Source organism: Nyctibius grandis, chromosome 3 (assembly GCF_013368605.1).
Source record: "Nyctibius grandis isolate bNycGra1 chromosome 3, bNycGra1.pri, whole genome shotgun sequence".
Taxonomy (NCBI): domain Eukaryota; kingdom Metazoa; phylum Chordata; class Aves; order Nyctibiiformes; family Nyctibiidae; genus Nyctibius; species Nyctibius grandis.
Window position 1 is genome coordinate 108,019,346 of NC_090660.1, and position 22,697 is coordinate 108,042,042.

Genomic DNA, 22,697 nt, shown 5'->3' on the forward strand with positions numbered 1-22,697 from the left:
CACTGGGTATTCCTTGGAGCTGAGGAAGGTGGGAATTAGTCCCATTTAACAAAGGAGAAAGTGGAAGATCGATGTCTCCTACCCCAGGTCAGTACTCTAACCACTGCGTTACAAGAGAAAAGCACTTCATAGAGCACTCAAACTGTTTTTCTAAATGGAATGTGACAGCTAGCACCTTATGAATATCCCATGTTTTTCAGTGTATATTTGATACACTCTAAAAATACCCTATTTTAGAAGCACTCTGAGCTTTCCCAGGACATCTGTCTTGAGATAATCAGAACCACCCTCACCAGCTTTGGTCCCAGTCCTGTAATGGCTCTTTCCTGTCTGCAAATAACCTTCTGACCTCATTACAGTCATTGGTAGAAGTGAACTGCATGTAAACCATTGTGTATACAGCAAATATAAGCCTCCCTGACTAAACTACCACCATTTGCCTTCAAAACAACCAAGCAAATAATTATCAAAGTACCTAAACATTTACTTGCATTTCTCAGAATGGAATAATCTTCATGCACAGAATCAGATGTCCCATGGAAACCCATGCATGAAAATAAATAACCAATAAATAAATAACCATCAGTATATAGCAATCATAAGGCCCAGTGACCACTGACTTTTGCCTATTTTCTTGAAATAGATCTTAAATTAAACTTGAGTTGACCAAAGGTATACAGTCTTTTAGAAACTTCATTTCATGTGGTGTAAGATTAATTTTTCTTAATTAATAAGTAACAAGAAATAATTAATTCAGATTTACAGAATACTTTTTATAAGAATTTTTATATAACATTTTAAAACAGATAAGAAGGGGCGACACCATGGTAAAGTAAAGAACCGGATAAAAGAGTGTGAAAAATAAGATTAAATAGTAATTTTTCAAGAACTTCCATGGGTTTTGCAGAGCTTAATCTATTTAGCAATTATCATCACAGGTGATGAGTGATGAGCTAGAAAAAGATGAAGGTGGTAGGAAGGTAGAAGAAGAAGAAAAATAGTACAGGGGAATACCTGACAAGAACAGTTATTTTGCCAAAACTATTTCTGATTTTTTTCAGAATTGCCATATCAAATGTAGACTAGATCAGTCTGGAAAAACTGTCTGAAGAACTAGACTGTCAATCAGTTGGAAACAGTTCTTTCCAATAAACCAGTAGTTAGAACATGCCATAAGGAGATGAAATGCTCTCATTATTCTGTTTACCTTACAGAAAGTGCAATATGTGAATACTCTGATCATCAGACTTAAAGTGTACCTCAGCAAAAAAGTGAACGGTGAGAAGCTGAAGGGTAACATTTCCATTGACACCATCCCATCTTGTGTCAGGAAGCATGCTCTGATGTCTGCATTTCAGCTACCAGACTGCAACAGAGTTAAATTCTCATCCTAGGAGCTTAAAAAGAAAAGGAGCATCCACAGGAGAATTCAAATCTGTGCACAAGGTTGTCTGCCTTGTAGCCAAATGGTTAGAGTCATTTCAGTCTGTAGGCACAAAGGCCCCTTTTCCATGTCTTAGTTGGACACATGATCTACTGGCTGTTGGAGAGTGATGAGGCTGATACCTCTCCCAGCAGTTTTGAGTAGCTAACGCTTTATTGCTTTGACTCCTCATACTATGTGAGCACCAGAATATTTCGTTTGAGGTTCAGTGAGAGTTTTGTCAAGTATAGTAACCTTCTCATCCTAAGTTTTTCATTTTGGCAGGAAACAATGAAACATTTATATACTTGTTTAAATGCTAATCAGCTTTTGTTTGGCAGCCAGACCAAAATATTAATTATTCTTACAGCCTTAGTCAAGGACAAAGAGCTTGCTGATGAGCTTCAGAGGGACTTCATCTTACATAAATGGGTTATTTAATGGCAAATGAAATTCTATGCGGAAAAAAAAATCAATAATAAAGCACAAGGAGCTCTTAAATCACTTGTCAAACCTTGCAGCATTCAAGACTAACAGCAGTAGATGAAGAAAGGGACATAGACATCTCTGAAGACCTCTGCTTAAAGTTCAGCTGCAGTAAAAATGCAAGCGTAATATTAGAATGCACAAAGAATGAGATTGAGGTATTTCAGATCATATTACCGTGCCTGTCTGTATTCTGCATAGTGCCTAGTCCTGTATGATTTCATCTTATGTACCACATGACATTGGTGGAACATTTCTCCAGCAGGACAATTCAAAAAAGGAAGGGATTTAAAAAATAAACGGATTAATAAACGACACAGAAAGCTCCCTCAGTGAAAAATAAGAAAAACCTTATGAGAGTGTCAAGAAAACAAATATTATTCAACCCATTAAAAAGAACAAGTATAATGAATTTGGATTAAGAACTTTTTTTTTCCCTGAACCATGTTACAAAGAATAAAGAACACTACATAAGCCTATGAGGCACCTTTACACATTTTGTCAGAACTATTAAAAATAAATACATTTTTTCACCTAACAGTCAATTAAATTTTGTATTTTTTTCCATAGAAAATTTGTTTAAGATACCCAGTTTAACATTATTCTCAAAGGAATGTAGACATTTAAAAGACTGCTCAGACTATCCAGATACCATCTACAATAGCTTAGTTTTTGGAAGAGTGATAAAGTGAGTGATAAAGACTACTTGGAAGGACATATTTGTTCATAATTACCTACTGCAAGTTTTCAACATTTTCTTACATGTAAGTTCTAAAGTTGGATGTAAGGCTGCAACAAAACACTCCTAGGTTTAATTTTCCTGGTCTTGTTCAGAAAGATTTTTCTCTCATATTCTAGTTTCTGAACTGTGGTGACTTTTACTCACAGAGAGTATTATCTAATTACACCTCTTGAAGAATATCTCAGAGATGTTTTGTGAAAGTAATTAACTACATTCTCAACTCTTCCATATTCAGTCTTTAAGAAAACCAGCTATGGCTCATTATATTTCTTTTCCTCCCTTATCTTCTCTGGAAATCTGAGGGAACTATTATTTTCACTGATACACATCTAACTGTTGGTCACATTGCAAATGAGCAGAAGATAGCCGCCATCTATTAAGTGAATAGCTAATTCTCATAAAGACCTCGGTATACATAATATTCATTAGAGCATGCATAAATTGCACATTTAACTATCCAGAAGAGAAGAACTTCTTTAATAACAAAACAGTGAACAGACCTGAAATATAAATAATGATATGGAATGTGAACATCTGGAAACATTTAATAGCCAGTGAGCTATCTTTTCCTCTTATCATCAGAGATATAAGAATACTATAGCATAACCTTGCACTATCTCTATCATAAAATTAATTAACTTTGGATAGACCCCAGTTAATTGATCATAAAATTGATCTGACTTTCCAGCTTTTATAGCAACCTGCATGTCATCAACAAAAGTGCTTACAATAAATAAGATTTTTTTTCCACCTCTCTGATATAATCACAAAATTAAAACTAAATGGTTGTTCCAATGCACCTTGGCACAAGCAGTAGGTATCTCCAGAATATACCAGAACAGTGTGTACGTGCACAGACTCTTTAACATTTTTCTGGTAGAAAGGATATATGAAGAAACAGTTATTTAATATTCTGACACTGTTGAGTCTAAGATACCACTCCATAAAGGTCAGTGCTCTGAAATAGATGATGTTGAGGAACTTGGTAAAATTTTATGAATTAACTCTTACACAGAAATGGACATTCTTGGCAATTTCACAGAATAATTCACAGTGAAGAATGGAAGAAGAGAAGAGAAGAGAAGAGAAGAGAAGAGAAGAGAAGAGAAGAGAAGAGAAGAGAAGAGAAGAGAAGAGAAGAGAAGAGAAGAGAAGAGAAGAGAAGAGAAGAGAAAGAAGAGAAGAGAAAATATTTCATTTGGAAGGTACCTACAATCATCATCTAGTCCAACGGCCTGATCACTTCAGGGCTGACCAAAAGTTAAAGCATGTTGTTAAGGGCATTGTCCAAATGCCTCTTTAACACTGACAGACTTGGGGCATTGACCACCTCTCTAGGAAGCCTGTTCCAGTGTTTGATCACGCCCTTGGTAAAGAAATGCTTCCTAATGTCCACTCTGAACCTCCCTTGGTGCAGTTTTGAACTATATCAGTCTCTTCTCCCAGACAGCAAGTGATAAGTAGAGAGGAAACGGCCTCAAGTTGCGCCAGGGGAGGTTTAGATTGGATATCAGGAAAAATTTATTCACTGAAAGGTTTATCAGGCATTGGAACAGGCTGCCCAGGGAAGTGGTTGAGTCACCATCCCTGAAGGTATTTAAAAGACAAGTAGATGTGGTGCTTAGGGACATGGTTTAGCGGTGGACTTGGCAGTGTTAGGTTAACGGTTGGACTCGACAATCTTAAAGGTCCTTTCTAACCAAAATAATTCTATGATTCTATGGTTCCCACGAGTCCTACCACTGCGTACCAGGAAGAAGAGGTCAGCACCTCCCTCTCTGCTTCCCTTCCTCAGGCATCTGTAGAGAGCAAAGAGGTCACCCCTCAGCCTCCTTTTCTCCAAACTAGACAAGCCCAAAGTCCTTAGCTGCTCCTCATAGGACATTCCTTCCATCCCTTTCACCAGCTGTGTAGAGTTATATAATCACCAGAATGTATTATTACACAAATAAATGTTCACTTTGAGCAGACTCTCAAAAAAATTTGTATAGAATTTTTCTGTATAAACATTTTGTCCCCTAAAATTTTGAAAAATCAAAACATTCAAGAAATTTCCACTGGGATGAGCTAAACCACTTTGCTTAATTCCAGTGTAAAAAAATTACATATTATTTTAGCTTTTGATACTTCTGGATATTTTAAAATGAAGTCAAAATCACTTCAAACTGTTTTATTTAAAAGCAGGTAAAAATGCCAATTAAGTTTTTTGGAATTTTTATGAGATTGTTTGATTTGTCTAAAAGAACTAATGGAAACTGTTGTGAATGTTAAAACTGTCCATTGACTTTTCCTAATTATCTCATTATTTTCTTTCTCAAGATTATATAAGTAGGATTAGTCTTGACCTATATATTTACATAGTTCATACCTATGATTTATTGTACTGGTTTTAAAGTACTTGAGTCCAAAGCTAGGGAGTATATTTTAATCCAAGCTACCTCCTTTTTAGGGAATGCAGTAGAGGTATTTTGGCTCGAATCACCTATGTCTAAATGCATCATTCTGATGATTTTGATTCAGTTACCTTTGCACTCTGCAAATTGTCGTATCAACATGGAGTTGTATGACTGGATGCTGCCAAGTGGACTATTTAAGGCAGTACCTATGGCGGCTTTACTGCAGATGAAGAGTGGTTGGCAGATATATCTGGTGTGTGTGTTTTGAAACAAGCGACAAACATTAACTGAGGAAAAGACAAGATAAAATTTTCCCCAAATGCTCCTACTCTGTATAAGTCATTAATCAAAATGGTTAATGAAGAGAGACATTACAGTTGAACTTTACGGAATAAAAATTGTTTGTATTCATTACAAGAGGTCAATAGTGCCTCGTAACTGAAAACAAACAAACAAACAAAAAAGTGGGGGGTTGCAATAAATTTTTGTCTTGAGGCTAGATTTTTGCTGTACTGTACAAGCACTATTTGCAGTAGTACCCTTTGGTTATCCACACTGTTGCAGCTTTTTTTCTTCTCAGAAAGGGTCATTAGACATTGGAACGGGCTGCCCAGGGAGGTGGTGGAGTCACCATCTCTGGATGTGTTTAAGAAAAGACTGGACATGGCACTTAGTGCCATGGTCTAGTTGACATGGTGGTGTCAGGGCAATGGTTGGACTTGATGATCCCAGAGGTCTCTTCCAACCTGATTGATTCTGTGATTCTGTGATTTTGGAGCATGGTCAGAGAGAAATAAAGACATCCTAACTAGTATGCCAAAGGGTAAGTCAAGCCTGGCCCTGACCATGCTCCTCAGTTCATTCTTGAAGGAAGATGGAGAACTTCTCAGATAACCTAGAACTAACTAGTCAAGGTAGCTACACGTCAGAATACAACCAAATTCTTCTACTGCATCCTGCTGCCTTGTTTTTTGAAAATGCAAGCACAGGCAGAGCATCCCATCTGGTCATTTGCTAGGATAGTCATGTTGCCTCAAATCTACAACAATCCTAGGCACAACTCTAGTTTTTGTAAGACATGTGACTACACGTACACAACAGAACACCTCTCACACCCATGTTGCTTTGGCTTTGAGACACCAGGTTTCACTTTTAGGTGGCACCAGCTCTGGCATTGCTGGTCAAGGAATTATACCCGAGTTGCTGAATGATCTAAGCGTGCCTGGAGACCAGCCGAGCTGTCTCATGAGGAACAGCAATGAGATAAATCCTTGGAAATCAGCATTGTGGTTGTGCACAGCCTACAGCCTTTGTGGACCCTGGAAGTCAGTGCACATGGCCATTGCTGGTGCCAGCTGAGGTCCCTGCTTCTCTCCTTCCAAAGAGAGGCAAGCCACATCATTTTGAAGTAGATGTTAATCACTACACACAGATACAAGGAAAGCAGAGGCATTTTTTACATTACATACAGGGTGTAAGGACCTCACTGATGTGTCCTGTCCGTCTCACCCCCAGCCTGCCCCTTCCAGATCCCCAGCCTGATAGCATCTGCTGGCACTTTGCAGGCACAGGACCCGAAGTTAACCCACAGAGAACTTAGCACACGTTGAAGAAGCAGTCTGGAGAAGGGTGGGTTGTCCTGGGATGGCTCAGTCTGACCCATAGGGGACAGAGACAAGGGAGTATCTTATACCTTCCCATCTGCCTGCTCAGACACAGGCATACACACACAAAGTTGCTCCAGTCATGCCTTATCCACTTCTCTCTGATGGAATATCACTGCCCAGACCTTGTCATATTTCTCTAGAAACCAGAATGGCTTTTGTCTGACTCAGTTTATTTGAAGTCTTCCCAAGCAAGAAGATTGGCACTTCGTAAAGTGCTCAGGACACCTCTGGAAAAACATATCATCACGCTAACATAGGTGTCAGGATGAATCATCTCCTACAGAAGGCTCTGTACAACCCACACCACTGCTTGGGTGATGAGCCACTATCCTCATTCACTCAGAGTTAGCACCTCAGTGCACGCTTGTAGTAATTGCAGGGGTGGAAAGCAGAGAACACAGAGCTCTGAGAATATTGGTTAGCTGTGCTGCAGCTTTGTCTGGGCTTGACAACCACCTCACTGAGGTCCCACTTCATCTTTACTTTTTATCTTAGGGAGGCAGCTAAGCCATTCCTAGGGTCTGTCCTTTGACTTGTCCTTAGACTCCTCGCTCTTTGTGCTGCCATGCTGGAGAGGGAGAGAAGCTCCTGCCTGTGCCTCACTGATCCTGACTGCCAGATAAAAAGATTCAATGGGAGAGCAGGGAGTAAGTCTTGACAATCTGAATTTAGGTCCCTTCTGAGAAGCATCAGTTTCTGAAGAGATCATTTTACTCAGCAGAGGTCTTGAAGACTTTCACTGAGTGTTCATCACAAGGCAGAGATGAAATACTTAATATTAAGGAATACTCAATATTAAGGAATCCACATGAGTTTCATCTGTGCTAGCAAACCAAATGTGCCTTGCAAGATTCCACCTGTAATTTAGTTTCCCTAAGTAAAAAAGGTGTAACTTCCTCATACTCCAATTAGTTCCTTCTCTTTAATCACACGGGGGAAAAAACAAGTTCCAAATGTTTTATTTTATTCAATTTATACCTATATATATTTATTCAATTTATACCTTTTCTCCAGTTTCTTCTTACATAGTAAAGGAAAAAAACTGTTGTTTGGCTTGCTTTCCTGCAACTTCATGTATTACCTTTTTATTCAATTTATACTTCATAAATAATCTTGCTATATTTAATTTCTCATTGATTTTTGGAGAACCTTTTGTTAAACATCTTTGTACATCTTTTGGAGGATGAGATGGCTACACAGCATTCAAGGTGAGGATGTCTCATTGACTTCTGTGGTGACTAGACAATGTTTATATCTACATTTTACTGTGATCTAACTCCCCCAAAAAAATAAAAAGGCGAGAGAGAGATAAAGCTGGCTTGATTTATTTTCAGAAAGTTAATTATTAGCCATTGCCAAATGACTTCAGCTGGACAAGTGAGGAGCTGTGGGGTGGATTTTGAGAAATCACCATGTTACACTACTGAGAATCTGACCCCACTTTGTGACCTCTAATTATTTCACAGCACATGTGAAATCTCACAACGTGATTTGGAATTGGAGTTTTACTTGGCATGCTAGCACCATCACCACATTTTCCTTCCTTTTCCCCCCAGTGGATTTTCATCTCACAGACAGGAGCACGGGCTTGGGGGAAGAAAAAGGAAAAAGGACCTTTTTAATTCTACTTCTGTATGGAGCCACAGAAATCCCTCAAGCTAAACACAACACAGACTGAAAAAGAAGTGGGAAGAGATAATCAGGAGTCTGGCAAGAGCGGAGTGCTGACGGTGGTCAGGTGAAGGCTGCTTTGGAGGATAAGCAATTTATGTGTTATCAGCGCAGTAGAGAGAACAGTAGCTCCCTACACTGCAAGGAGATTAAAAAGCAACAATAGCCTTTTCTGTACGCCACAGGCCAATCTGCTAACTGTACGAAAAGCTGAGAAGCTGCTTAGAGCTGATGTTTGTTTACTTCTCACCTGCACCCACTTGAACTGCGTAAATGACATGGTGCTTTTCAGAACATATGCATATGTTTCCATGTAGCATCGTTTTGTGAAAGAGCTGTGCCCAGTTAATCTATCAGTGCTATGAGATTTGCTGTGAGTTTAAAAGACAACATCCCTCCCTCACTCTGAGTAGCCTTGTGGCCCCAAAAATAATGAGGAAAAACGTTTTTGTTTCATTTTTTTTTTCCTTTTAGAATCAATCGTAATGGGGAGCTGATAGTAATTAGGGGTGTGTAATATAAAATAAAGGCGAAAGCAAAAGTGGCCTCCTTTGTCGGAATAGGATTTTAGTTATGTAACTCAACCATTGTCTCAGTTCAGACCCAGGATAATTAATACTCTTGATGAATCTGTACATTGCATGTACTATTTTGGAAGAGAGTGATGGAGGAGCAGTACAGTCAGGTTGTCAAGACATTTGAACAAGAGTTAGGAGACAGGATTTTTTTTGGCTGCTACTGATTTTCACTGTGTCCTTAAGTCAACCATTTATCCCTTTCTCTTTCCCCTTCCCCTTTGCCTCTAGGACATTAGACACATTTTATACTCTACCAATTCCTTGCAGACAGAGACAGGTTTCCAGAAATGTCCCTGACTGCTCCAAAAGTAACATTAAAAGATAGTTTCTGAAAGTCCTTAGCACACTGAGTATTGGAAACTCGGGCCCTGGAAGCAAGACTCTAGATGGGAGCTGAGCTGCTTTAGAATATGCTCTTATATAAGGAGAGCACCTTTCTGTGTGCCTCTGGTCCTCCCTTACAGCATCTTATCAAGACTGTGACTCAATTGCCTCTAGGTACATTACAGCCACTACCATGATAATAATGAGATGGGTTGTTCAGCAAACTTTGCTTACTTGACACTATATATCCTGACATTAGCTAGACTATTGTAAGACATCCACAATAAATTCACTCCTTTGTCCATATCTGATATTATTAGTTAATAGATAATCTGGTTCAGTGTCTGTTTTACTAACAGGTTCAAAACAGATCTATTACTATGGTTGTAATACCAGACTAATAAGATAACGTAGGGATACAATAACATCAAAACTCTGTTATGAGGGCACCACACTACACTCCTCCAGAAGTTTCTGAGTTCCATCATAAAGTGTATTTTGTTTTCACATATTGAAAGGCTGATCCAGACCTTCGCTATGCTGCTGGTTACCAAAAAACCCAAAGCTTACTCTTATTCACAGTCCATCTATAATTTGTTCTTGTTACATCTTTACCCTTTTGCTGAAACAGCCTTTCTCTTTCCTCATGTATATAGTCCCCTTGTGCATGTGACTGTCAGATCTTTTCAACCTTCACCCCAACATGTCAGACAAGCCTAAACTTCATGATCTTAAAGGTCTTTTCCAACCAAAATTATTCTATGATTCTATGATTATCTTTCTACCTTCTTTTTCTATAATATTCCACTACCAGGGTAGAGGCTTACAAACTGTATTTGCAGATTCAGAAAATCTGTACAAAAATCTGACTCACTGGTTTGAAAGAAAGATGAGATGAGAGGAGTTGCAATTCAAGACAGAGACAGATGCAAGTGAAGCAGTTGCATTCACTTTCGATTTTGCATGGCTAGAGGTATGGGGAATTACACCTCATGTCTTCTGCTGAGTTCAGTCTTGGTAAACCCATTGGCCAGAAGACAAGGATAAGACTCATGACCCTGGTCTCACTTCTAGTATCTCCTCTGAAATTTTGGACATGTTTTTGACCCTTCTTGGGTCTGTTTGCTTGTTATCTTTTTTTAAGGAAGAGATCATAATACTCACTGCATACATTCATAAAAAACAGAAGTTACACCAAAACCTTTTCATATATGTGCTTTAATTTGCTAACTTCTTCTGTAGTCTGGGATGTTGGTAAAAAATAGCATCTTTAAATCAGCTTCCCCTTTCTTGGTTGAAGAGTTCCTAGTTTATAGTGTAAAGGAGAAATTCATTCTCGTGTTTGATCACGATCTGTCAATATGGAAATGCAAGGGCTGATTCTGCTCTTGGTTGTTTAGATTTCAACAAGTTACTCCTGCTTTACTGTGGTGTGAGAACAAACTAATTTCTGACATAATTTTATATAAAGAATGTTAATTCCTCTGGATTAAAAAGTACTAAAGAAATATTGGTATTGTGTAGAGATGAAGGAATTTTGTTATTCCACTTGCAAGTCAGCTTTAAAAACATAGGCAGAAAGCTCTTCACTCTCAGAGGGTCTTTTGTTTGCTGAACCATTGTTCACACAAGGCACAGGGAAGACCCAGGAAACCTTGATGCCGTTTTATTTGCAGAGTCACAGCATCTTTCAAAGTGCAGGCTTGTAAGCTGTAAGCTATCATATATTAATTACTCATAATTTAATTATTGCACATTGTCTTTTCTAGCTGAATTATTGATTTCTTATTCCAGCTGTTTTGCCTGTAGTTTACAGGATGATTACTGTTCACAGGCTGCTCACTGTTTTTTTCCTGTGGGTATGGATATGATGGCTTGAGTTTTGTTCATTTTTTTCTTTCTATTTTTGTGTGGTTTTGTTTTCACAAGTACTTTTGAATCAAGAGAAATTTTAAGGATTGCATAGTGAAACAGTTGCATGAATCAGTGTTTAATCACCGATAACCTTATCATCCATTAACACAGGACTCAGGATTCGGTCACCCCTGACATTCACAAATTCCCCTTTCTGTCGCTAAATCCTGGTGCAGCTCTGAGGAGGAAATATGTTTCCTGTCACACACATACATGCAAACATGCATTCTCCCTCCTTGTAAAACAGAAAGACATTCTTTATAATCAGCTTAATGTACAAGTTCTTTTCAAATGAAGTAACTGAACAAGCAATGTTAGAAATATTTTCAGTTATTTTTTCCCTCTTTTTCAACAATGTCTTAGTAAGAAAAATCTGTGGGGTTTTTGGTTTTATTTTTGTTTGGTTGTTTTTTTTAAACTATTAAATCTAGTAATACTTCCTCTATGCTTTATGGAAGTTAAACATCTAATACCTTGTATACCCTGTTCTCTCTGTGGGCCAAGATCCATGACAAATCATTTTGCCCATGATATTCTGATGCTCCCTTTCATCTAAGCTGTCATCGTCTATTACATTAGCATCTCTATACTGTGGGTACTTTACTGGAACAGGAAATCCATTCCATTGACATCAGGAGCTGGAGTCTGATGGACTGATTATCTCATGATTTGACTTAGAACATTTCTAAATGGAAAATTTCTGATTTTCTGGCAAAATATTTTCTCTTTCAATTTTCAGTTGCTCCAGTTTTTCAGGAAAAAAATGGAAGTTTTACTCATAACCATATATTTTTTTTTACAACCCCCCAAAACATTATCTACTTAAAAAAAAAAAGAGGGGAAATGTTAATTTAAACAATGCATTATTAAAATTATGGCTTATTTAAGTCAATAGCAAATTTACGTTGATACCTAAGGTGCTAAGAAACTGCTCATTCAATTATATAGTTGTCACACTTTCTTATGAAGGAATAACAGAGAATGTGAACTTCATCCTGCTGACCTACCACTACACCCATCTTCAGAAATACTTACATTCAAGTGTCTCTGCTGGAATTGCTCAGCTCTTGTCTCTGAAAAGTCAGCAATTCTGCTCACAGAGAACTCATCAGAGATGTTTGAATTCAAACAGAAACACTCTGATGCCATCCCACTTTCTTTCAGAAAACACAGGTGCTCTGAGCGTTACGTGTGATTTTATATCAACCTATTACAACATGCAACTGAACTGTATCTCTTTTTAAAAATAAGAAATCTGAGAGGAAGCTTTTGCTATGGGGCACTACTGCTGAAACAGAGCAAACCAGGGTTAATAAAATAAAGGCACCAAACACAAAACAAGGCTATAAAACAAATATACTTGTCATGGTTTACTTGCAATCTCTCCGCAGTGTTGAAGCTGAGTTAGGAGTGGCCACATTAGCCATTCCATCAAGGTCAAGAATCCCAAATGAGTTGCTATGGGAAACAAATTACTGAGGTGTCAGCTGGAGCTGAAGGTTCAGATATGAGGGAACTTTACCCATTATATGCTTGAAAGATTTCCGGAACAACAGAAGCTAGAAAAGAGCATACTGGTAATAACAAGACCAGGAAAGCAGATGTTTTTTTGACCTTTGCTCTATGCATTCGGACTACCCATTTGCCAGCGTGCCTGAGCAGACCAGAAAGGAATTGCAAATAGGGTGTGCTCTCCTGCAGCACAAGTAAGTAAATAAATAAATAAATGTAAGATATTAAGTGGTTTTTTTTCCCGAAGATATGCAAAAGAAACTCAAAAGCATATGAAACTACTTGGGACTCATGCCCTGTTACTAAAGATGAGGGGAGACAGTTCTGATTTTGTTATGGCATTAATTTCAGTGGAATGAATTGAAAGCCGGTAAAGGGACAAACTAACCTGCCACTGATGCAGAAACTCCCCAAAACCCTGTTTCATTCACTCCATTCACTTAGCAAATGGTCACTGTGAACATGACCTTGGCTGGAATTGTCTGTGGAAAGAGAATTAGGAGGACTACACCTTCTGTCCAACACTGACATTACTCTTTGTCAAGGCAATCTGCTACTCTTGACCCCATGAAGCTTAGTTCCAGATTTGTAGAAGCTGGAATGTTTTCAGCTTCCATTAAGCATTAACTTTGACAAAAGAAAGAATTTATGCTTAATTACACACAGGGTTGTTCAAAAAAGTTTAGGCTAAATCCCTCTGTCCTAGTTTGATAGTGTTGATCTAGCTGCTCACTCAGCAGCTGTGGGATGGCTTGCAGAGAGTGGTGCTATCACCAAAATGAAGCAGCTTGTCTTTATCACATCATTTGTCTACATTTTCTCATCCATTAAACTTTTTTCCATTGCAGAACTTAACATTATCTATCCAGGAACAGGAAAGGGACTTCATTTACTCTACTGAGATAAAAACACCTGCTTTTGAGCCTAAGAAATAGGCATAATTAATTTCCATTAATGAAGAGATTTTGTTACACAACAGATAAAATTCTGGCCTACTATTGCCTTGGCCAGATTATTCCTATGTCACATTTCCGAGGGGCTATCTTTTCTTCTCCCAATAATTCCTACTATGGCTGTATGCTTTTGTGTTCCTTGTTAAAGATTTTAGAACTGGGGCTGGGACAAAGAACGGTGCACGAACATCTATTGGTTAACACTTTGCATCATTTCTACACCCTCCGCCTTACTAAAAATCTTGAAAAGAGACATTTTTGGGTAGTTTTCATAGAAATACAGTAAACGAAAACAAATAACCAAAAACCTATGCAGGAGGTCTAAGAATTACAGTAGTTTTTGAGCTACTACAGTACTCCATGGGACTTCACTGATAACACTTCAAGCTTTCCTGTAATGTCTATATCTGTATCTATATGGTATAGCCAGGACCACAGTGTTCAGATGACTCTCAATATAAACATATAATGTCAAGATCGGAAGATATATTTCTAGAAAGGACAATGAATAGGTGGTGAAAAATCTTTCCACTTCTGTAATAAGGCACTATTCCTCTCCAAATATTTGTCTTTCTTGCTTTTTCTCTGTTTTACTTACAATTATAGAATCATTTTGGTTGGAAAGGACCTTTAAGACCATCAAGTCCAACTGTTAACCTAGCACTGCCAAGTCCATCACTAAAACATGTCCCTAAGCATCACATATACACATCTGTTATATACCTCCAGGTTGTTGGATTGTAATGACCTGGAGTGAGGAAAAGCTAGTTATTACATTTTATTATGGCAGTGAAAAAGCTTTGAAGTCCTGGAAGTTTTTTTTTCCCTTTGGATTAGGCTTTATTGCACCTATAGTGCAGGAATAACTGAAGGTAATGTCACCAACAGAACTGCGCCAGCAAGATCTGTAAAACAAACCTGTCTGATAGCTCTCTTGAAAACATCTGCTGTGACCCCTAATTTCAAAGAAGGAGTAGTAGGGAATTTTCTTGTGCAATTGCAGCTCAAATGTGAGTGGCTTCCTCATTCTCAGGCAGCCTGAATTGAAGCTGCACTAATGAGAACAAGAAGATTTCTAAATGAAGATACGCAGCCGCTGCCTGCTGTAGAAGTTGCTGGTGGGTTTTCTTTTAAGCCTTCTCTAGTCAGTGTCACAGGGCAAGTACAGGTAATTTCTGGGAATGCTCTGTAGAAGAACTTGAAAATAATCTCCATCTATTTCAGCTACTGCCCTTAGAGCTAAAGAACAAATGCTTCTGCATTAAGGACCTCTATGCAGCTGAAGACTGCTTTGCCAGTCACTGACATGGAAACACCTGGGGGAAGTGGAACAGGTGTTCAACTATGCACTGCAGCCAGAGCAAAAGTAGAAAAATATCTTAATTGGGGGACTCAGAAATAACAGGGACACAGAGAGGCTAAATAGAGGAAAGTTTCATTGTTGCTTAGGTGAAGGTGGATTAAAAATCACTGGTCTTAAGGTAGAAAAACAAAGGTAAGTTGCTTTTGAGAGCTGAGATGCTAAGTGAAAATATCCTGCGTGTAGGAAGGCTACCTAGCTTTAACATGAAATTATAAGCTGGGCTGATGTTGTTGCAAGAAATCTTGAAACTGTTATCAAAATTACTTTTCCTGAATGATATGTTGTGAGAAAAGCTAGTGTTAGTTCACAGCCTTTCTCCTATGAAAGACAGGAAACTGCTCGATTTATTAGGTCATGTTCAATACTGATTTAGCATTAAATTTACCAAAACACGTGCTTATCCTGTAGACTATACCTATGTTAGATGGCCCAAACTGAGACAATGTGGGTTTTCTAGTGATTGCTTTCATCTACAAGTAACTAGGAAAAGTCTGCTGTTGTCTATGCTGCCCTAGGAAGGGACTGAAGTGGTTGCTTGCAGTGTAGGAGACTAGGATCAATAACTTAGGTGACCTGTCTATTTTTTTCTTGTTCTTTTTATCCAGATTTTTCTTAGAAAAAGGGGAAAACATTTACTTAGCAGGCCTTAAGGTGAAGTTAGGCAGCAGATGGCAAATGGGAAGAAACAACGACGGACAGAAAAAAGGCAGAAGAATCAACACTGATGCAGTGAACTGGTGCAGTGGGTGGGTGAGCAAAAAGAAAGAGAGGAAACTCAGGAGCCAGAGCAGATCCAGTCTCATCATGTGGCTGGTTTGGAGCTAGAAGTAGAATATATGTGCTCTGGATAGTTTATACTTCGAATAACTGAGATACAAAGGCAGTATATCACTTATCCAAAGTCGGATCAGCACCATCTTTCAAGGAAGATGGTCTCAGCCTCAGGAATTTGGGGATCATTCAAGTCAATGATGATAAATCTTGCTTGCTCTTAGTGTTCATGTTGTCTTTGCATCTATTCTCCTATAATAAGATCTATGTTACATTTTGCTTCCCCCTCCATCCCTCATCAAATGAACACTCCTTAGCCAGGACTGTACTCATCCCTACACTGGGTCTTTCACCAGTCGTGCTACTGTGTATATGAAGAACACAAATGATCATGCAAACATGAGATTTTCTGTGCTGGAGCAGCCTGGTCAGGGTCCATTAAGATCATTTCTAGCCTCCATCACTGTTGAATACCAGTATCATTGTACACAAAGCACAAGAAACATCGACAAAGATGAAGTAACTCAACCGTATAGAAACCTTTGCCTTAACTCCATTAGCCTGTGATTGCGTTGCAGGCTGTAAGAGTAATGTTTGTAAATATCAAAAGGTTTTTTATTTGGTTGTTTTGTGGATTTGGAGTTTGTTTTTTCCGACCTGTGTAAATATAATTTGTGATGATCACTGTGTATATGAAAACTGTGAAGTGTCTTTTACTCTGAGAAATACTATCTTAGACATGTTGCGGTAAACATGCTGCAAGACAAGATGCACATTTTTAATACGGAGAGCTTCCATGTATAGCAGCCTTTGCATATACCAGTTTTTATATTAAATTTCTCATTTTTTGTTTATTTATCATGAGCAATTAAATAACCCACTTTTTTTTAAATTTTAATAGCAGCCAGAAGTTTGTTTCTGCCATCATATTGATTCTGTGATATGCCCTGCTTCCTTAAGATCTCTTCCACGTTACTAGTTGCTCTCTTTGACCATTTCTGACTGCTGTTGATTCTCTTGAAATCTGTTTTAGAGCAACACACTGATGTGGGTTAAGGGCATATTTTTCGAAGGTGTTGACTCCCATACCTCCAGCCAAGCTTGTTTTCTTTGAATTTCCTCAGTAGACAAAACACTAAATAAGACTTTATAATACAGACATTTGAAAATTTGCAATGAAGCCCTTCAGAGTCCTCTTAGGCAGTGCAGTTGCATCTGCTCTGTTGCTTTCCATCTTTGCTGAGGAAACTATCCATTATTGAATGTAATCAGCTGGAGGTTTTTATATTGCTTGCCAGAGATATGTGCAGTAGTTAGCATCATACATCAGTGTAAAGTAGCTTAGTTTTCTTCCTCCAAACCCCTTAGGTACACGGAATTTAGTGAAATTATATCTTGCAAGATGAAAGAAGGATTTGCACCAGGGTCATCTTTACTTTTTGGAGGCTTATTAGGAGATTTGGAAAGCACCAGCAGGTTAACTTCATCCTCACCAAAACTAGGAGAAACTGAAAGTAGGAGGATTTTGTTTGTTTCTTTGTGTTTTGTTTGGTTTTTTTCCCATACAAAGAATCATTTGATCATTGTGGAAGTACTATTTACATATGTATAGTTATGATGCTTTGTTTTTTTTCCTCTGCTACTAGCACAGATCCATCTATGCATCATCATCAATGTGTTGGAGGTGTAGCAGGGAGCATTGCTCCTCATTCAGCAAAACAACCTGGAGTTGTGAATGACATGGACCATAACTTCAGTGGAAATTTGGGGGAATTTTTTCAGCTATTTATTCCTGTGAAGCTAGATGCAGAAATTCTTTTTTCTCTACTTTTTTTTCCATTTTTTTCGTTTGTTTGTTTGTTTTTGTTTTTTTTTTTAACTGATAAACACAGTCATTTCAAGTGTAGGCAAATTCTAATTTAAAATCATGGGCTTCATTTCAAAGTATGGAGAAGGGGTGAAATGGGATATGGTGTGGTGACTTAGAAGCAATTCCAGTTTTAATTACTTTCCTTATATACCCCTTGAAATTCAAACATATTTAAAGAGCAAAACTGCAATAAAAAGAAGAAATGTTAATCAGAAAACTGAGCACCTTTTATTAAAGGAAAGGGCATGTACTCACTAGTTATGAGTTGTAAATTGAATGATCGTGAAACAGTTGAATACTGTTTCCCAGTACTGCCTGGATTATTGAGGCTTTTTTCTCACTCTTGAGTATCCTTTTCAGTAACTGAAGTGAAAATTTAGCCTGACTAGAAATATAATGCAATAAGCATATTTTCTTGGAATGGAAGGACAGCTTTTCGTTTTTATTAAAGGATTTTTTATTTTATTTTACTGTAACAATGCAGTTGATTTGTGGAACAGTCGTTGCAGATACAGTAAGTGTTGGGCTTCTTTTGTACTGAATCATCGGAGTAAAGGAAGGACAAATACACTTTCTTCCCTCCAAGTAACAATTTTTAAGTTGCAGAAAAAAGGGAGGACTGGCAGCAGCACTGCATTATACAACATATGGAGATCCCAGAGTAAGTTAAATTTACTTTGAAATCAGATTATAATTCATATTTGTGTCCTGAATTTGATGTCTTGAACTGACATTATTTTTGATCTACAGACATGGAAACAAAATATTATTACCTTCCTTTTTTATTATCTTTTTTTATTATTATTATTTGCATGGACTTTGGCAGGAGGGCAAACCTTCTCCTTGTGTTCTCATTTCTGCAGAGAGGAAGCTGGGGAGAAGATAGGAGGCTGGAATGAAACGGTGCCAAAAATGGGTGGTTTAGTGGCTTGGATGGCTCTCAATGCTGACATGAGGGGATGCCTTTCCTTTGGCTGACAGTCTGTGCTTTGCACCATTCAGAGATGAAGATATGCATAAAAATCACCTAAATGGATTAGACCAGTATTTGGGTTCTTGCAGTGGTTAGTAAAAATGTTAAAGATACAGCTGTAGATAACTGGAGCAGTCATTTTTTATATTCTTTGATTTTCAGCACAAGTTCAAACCACTATTTAGTGAATAAAATCAACAGAAAAATTGTTTTTTTCACATGAGCCTTTCATGGTTTCTTTAAAGGCTGTCTTATGGCTCTTAGGAGTTTGTACATCCTTACTGAGCTGGAAAATAACCAGCCAAGAAGAATAGTTCCACCACAGAAGTTATGGAAATCAAGGTTCCTCCTAGATTTTTACTTCTTTTTTCCTTCTACTTTCTCCAGCATATGTTGGCGGTTCCAAGCACCCCCTCTCCCAAAGTTTAATGCCAGCTGTCTGCTTTCCTCTTGGCTTGTGTGGCATGATTCCATCAATCTGGCATTGCCTCATCTTTGTTTTAGAGCTTTCCAGTTATTAAAAAAATAATAAAATAATAATGAAAAAAAATCAATCTTCATGTGACCACATTCGCATGTGCTCATAAAAGAAGAGCAAGCTTTTAAGGGAAAGTTGCTTCCATGCCTTAACTTTTTTCCTTTAACATGCCTTTCCCTTTTTCTTCCCTTAGTCCTTTCCAAATATGCACAAGAGAAAAAAAAAAATCCCTCCCCTACAATATTAAGCAGAAGTTTTTTAGATGTTTCATGAGATCTACCAACAAGCAATTCATGGGTCTGACCTCTGCATCACCATGTCAGTATTTTCAGTTACCTATTTCTCAATGACAGTTACAACATTTTATTTTATTTATTTATTTAAACAATCTATATGTCATCTCCTAAAATGTTCACCCTTGTATGTGAATGTACTCCCTCTTCCATGGGGAAAATCCACCTCTGGGTTGCTAAGCACTTTGATCTCACCTTGATTATTTGTCAACAAGTGGAGCATTGATGTAGCACTGCTGAAGTGGGCCAGCTCTCCAGAGCCCCTAAATACCTTTACATGCTACCATTAAATGTAACTAACTCAACCTCCCTCTGACCCACAGTTCAGCTTTGCCTCCCTGCCTGGGAGCAGCAGGAACAGGCTACTCCGCAGGAAAGGTGATCTGGGAGCTGACCCATCATGGCAGGCACTGCTATGGTGACAGTAATCTTTTATCCTTTATCAAGTTAGATTTCTTGTGGTCGTGGAGAATTCTCATGCAAGAGAACGAAAGAAAAGTTGTAGTTTTACATTCACTACCAGAGCCTTTCTCAGATCCTGTGCAACTTTGTGGGCGACCTCTGTGACCTCACGAACAGATTCTGACCAGTTAGCCTGGGGTTTGTTCAAAGCAGAGCACAGCTAATGTTCCTGTTTCCTTGCAAGCTTAGTCAAAGCCCAACATTTTTCCATCTACTTCTGTCTAAAATACCTGACAAGATGGATGCTACTGAAAGTTTTCAGCTGCAAAACTTATATCAGACATTTGGTTTTGGGTTGACACTGATTTCCTGTGTGCATACTGCTGCGAAGCTTCAAGGGAATGCTTGTTCCGGTTTTACATGCTCCTTTTTTTCTTCGGTGGATCATGGTCCTGGACTAGACCATATGACTCATGATGTATAGTAGTTAATCCCTGATACAGTACTGGAAGCTTTTATTATATGAAAAGTCAGGATATTTTTTGTTAGTTTTATTTAAATACTTTAAATATTAGTAATCCTTAGTCTGCTGCCAAAGTGAAAGTGCTTTGTTCAAGTTTGAGGTCAACAAGAGCGTTTTAAAATAATGGGGATTAGAAAAAGCAAATGTTATTCATCTTTGGAGGAATCTTACTGTGGTTCTTTTTTCTTATAGCCTTCGTATAAACCTTTTCTTTAAGCCTCATACAAAAAATTGCTTTTCCTTGGGACTTGAAATAAGTTATATTAAAAGCAAACAATCCTTTGGTAAAATCTAATACACTTTTTTATTGGGCTAAAGAGAGGTATTTCATTAAATGGGGCTATCTGTAACCTTGATAGCAAAAGATATAATATTGGTTTGGGACGGCAAGTTGGCTGTCTCTTTCCCCACCACACCTAGGTAGGTGGAGATGCCACAGGCTGTGAAGCAAAGTAGACAATTACTACCCTGCTTCATTCATTTTGGCCCAATACATAACAAAGGCTGCAGAGTAAGACTGAAATGTTGGTGAAGGCAGTAATTATCACATGTTCTATTATTTGGACAATTTTCCTTCTTTCCCATGGAGTCATATGACACAGGGCAGCCATTTTTACTTCTTTAGTATGAGAATATCTCCTTCCCTGCTATGCAGAACAGGATTCAAAGGCTGTAACATCAGAAAAGAATAAGAATAATGAAATACTGATGAACAGAATTCCTCTAACTTGGAGAAAGATTAATTTACAGTGACTAGAGCTAAATGATCTTGGCTTCATTCATACTTAACAGATTTTTCTAGCTTTGGCCCTTTCCATCCGACTCTTTCAGTTTCACCCTGTATATCTAATACCAGGGAACACCTCATTCTCGGTGTCCCCCCTTGGAGTCAGCATAAGGAAGTTACATCAAAATGCCATGACTTCTTCCATAACTTGTGAGTTTTTCCCCTCTCTTCGTCTCCTCCAACATTTATATCTATCATCTGCTTGTAGAAGTGAAAGCATCATTGGACTTTATTGTCATTAAATCACAGACAATGACTTTTTTCCATCACTGCAAATGAAATATTTTTCCCTTCAGAAAGTTTTACACAGAACACTATTAAATGTGTTGCTATTTAATCTATTTATAGCTTTCGGTGTAGTGCATCCTTTTCAGTCTCTGGTGCCTTGCATACCAAATAATTCTTTAGAAAACACCAGAATTTTATAATTTATGGCAAGGCATTATTGTTTTGTTGGGTGCCTTTGTTACTTCTAATGTTCTTCGTTCTTACAGTCACTGGCATTCGGAGCAGTCTTGGTACATATAGGAACCCCCTTGACTGATAAGTCTTTAACAATGTTTTATGCATAGTATACTTGTATCAGTCAGACAGAAGCAAGGTACAAGCGCTTGTGTTGTACCTGAAGTGCTAGCAACAGCTACTGTAGAGTAAGGGTTTTGTTTAAAGATTTCTAAGTTCATACTTTGCAGTAATTTGGCAAAAATCTCCTAACTCATTACAAAAGTTTACAGATTAATCTGCTCACACAAGGTACCATTTCTCAGCCACTTCTGGCCATGAGGAGCAAACAAATATCGGATTATTTTATGCTTTTTGAATATTAAAATATATAGTCTTTTTCTTTTTCACACACCTAGAAGTCAGTTGAGCTTAAATATAATAAAGAACAACTGAAATTATGTGCACAAATGTATGTGTGGGATAGCATGCTGTTTCCAACCAGTGCTGGTGAGGTCACACATGGAGTTTGAGTCTGCTCAAGGACACCTTGGCAAATTTGACATTGTTTCTTTTCAGCTCAAACTGTGGAAACCTATACTACAATATTTTATCATTTAAAAGCTGTATTTCTGTAAGTGAATTCATAAAACCTTCCCCACTTTCTTCTCCTGATCAAAAATGATTAAATTTAATATTGCATTGTCTTTATCAATAGAGAAATTATTTTTGAAATTCATAGAATCATAGAATGGCTTGGGTTGGAAGGGACCTTAAAGACCATTTAGTTCTAAGCCCCTTGCCATGGGCAGGGACACCTTTCCACTAGACCAGGTTGCTCAAAGCCTCATCCAACCTGGCCTTTAACACTTCCAGGGAGGGGGCATACACAACTTCACTGGGCAACCTGTTCCAGTGTCTCACCACCCTCACGAAATTGCAAGGTTGTGATGGAAGAAAGAAACATGGCTCCTAAGGTGAGCTGCTTCTGTAGAATGAAGCAATCACATTGATCAAGGGGCACTATAAAGTGAATCTTGCTACACTGGGATGTTTCAGATCACATTTAGGTGACCTACTAGAGGTGATCAGTGTGTCTGCTGGTCTTGCTTAGTTTAAGAAGGAAGTGG